General features: G+C 34.8%; 1 protein-coding gene across 24 annotated transcripts in view; it reads left to right on the top strand.

The window, feature by feature from the left end:
* Window positions 1-812, top strand: part of ZNF536 (zinc finger protein 536) — a 346,292-nt gene extending 345,480 nt beyond the window's left edge. For 21 of the 24 annotated variants that reach the window (XM_083852147.1, XM_083852164.1, XM_083852167.1 and 18 more), the window contains one exon: window positions 1-812. This exon is cut by the window's left edge and continues 4,970 nt beyond it. The gene's annotated coding sequence lies outside the window, so the exon portion shown is untranslated. The other 3 variants (XM_083852157.1, XM_083852155.1, XM_083852160.1) reach the window with 1 other exon arrangement.
* The last annotated feature ends 928 nt before the right edge of the window (window positions 813-1,740 follow it).

Genomic DNA, 1,740 nt, shown 5'->3' with positions numbered 1-1,740 from the left:
AACTGTGGTGTACGGTAATACAGAAAATGTAATCCAGCAGAGTGGCATAGGATTGAGAAGAGTTCAGCAGCTGCTCACCTGTTGGCATAGCTGAGTGTGTGTGTGGGTTTTTTGTTTTTTTGGTTTTTTTTTAGCCAAAAGGTCTCAGTGAACAAGGAAATTGCAGGAAAAGAGGAAGAAGAAAATTTAAATGATCCCAGAGTGAACTGTTTTGCTGTTAATACAGAAATACAGAGCAAGACACATTTAATGGGCTCTATTTTTTATTATACTATGCTGAATAATTAAGTTTGAGGCTAAGTGTCACATAGATTTATCTTTTAATTAAAAAAGCATGGTTCACGCATATTTGAGTGGTAGTCCAAATAAATGCAATATAGAAATTTATGTTTGTTTATCTAGGTGTTAATTACCTAGAGATTGTTCTGGATTACTTCTTTTTATAAAGTGTCATAGGCTCATGTCACAAGTAATAAAGCTTAACAGTGGAACCTTATCAATTTGCTAACTATAACGCTAGTGTGACCTGGAGGGAAAAAAAAAAAAAAAAAAAACTTTGGAAAACGCTGTCTATGTGTACCCTGTTCAACACATAAAAACTGCATGCCAAACAAAGCAATCATTTTTAAAATGTTCTCATAAGTAAAAGTACAAATATATCTTCAGTATTTTACAGCCTTTCATACATGTAATTATTTATATAACACTGTTATTTATGCCCATGTACTACATGTTGTGCAAAGACAGACATGGTAAGCAACAAAATGTAGTTTACCTGGTGGGCAAGCTATTCATTTAATGTACGAAGTAACACTTACGAAGACTGAACGCTATATTTAAAGCAAGAAGTAGCAGATGCAATTTTCTTAATATTTTAAAGGTTTTACAGTGTTGCTAGCAACCGAGAGGAGGGGAAATACAAACTGAGGTCTAAAGATAAAAAAATCACTAACTTCAGAGGTGCAAACAGAGGAAAAAAATGTGTACGGACGCAAATTGTTCATCAAATTCTCTGTCAGTCCATTTTTTTTTCTTTGTTTATGACCAGAATTTATATCACTGCTCTGCAGAGCCATGTGGAAGGATGCTGAGCACAGGCAGAGAAAGCAAACTTCACAGTACAGTCAAACTGAGGGGCTCTCCACCTCTGGTATAAATCAAATGATTCGCACTGCATCCACCCAGGGGAGTGTCTGCCCCCAGGATTTGAGAGACTGAGAAATCTTTTCATTTTTATCAGAAATGCAAACAGATCTCTTTTGGGGGTTACTTATTTATGCTTTTCTGATGACTGACTATGCGTTCTGATGACTTACACCAGATTTCTGTGTGTTGTGTAGCAGGCATTTCTGAGAAAATACACTTACTGATATTGCAAAGAAATCAATGAAAATTATTCTCCATGCTCACAGTCATTAATTTTTACTTGATATACAGGTCCTCAAAACATGAAAAAGCTGGAAATAAGGCTTTCTTCTCTTTATTACACATCAGTTATTTGTGTAGACATAGCCACTGCAAGCTTTGTCTCATGCACAGGCAGTAGCAGGACATAAGTTAAATCTCCATAGCTGAGGTCAAAGGTAAATCTGATCTTAAAAAAAAAAAAAAAAAAAAGGTGCCGAGTGTTAGCTAGATCCTTAGAGATAACTAAAATACCTTTAATTTTCGACTGAAATTCATGTATATGTTTATATATATAATATTTGTGTATGTATATACACAACCATATACACTTTG

Source organism: Anser anser, assembly GCF_964211835.1.
Source record: "Anser anser genome assembly, chromosome: 11".
Classification (NCBI taxonomy): Eukaryota; Metazoa; Chordata; class Aves; order Anseriformes; family Anatidae; genus Anser; species Anser anser.
The sequence above is the reverse complement of the archived record's forward strand: the minus strand, read 5'-3'. Positions and strand labels throughout refer to the sequence as shown.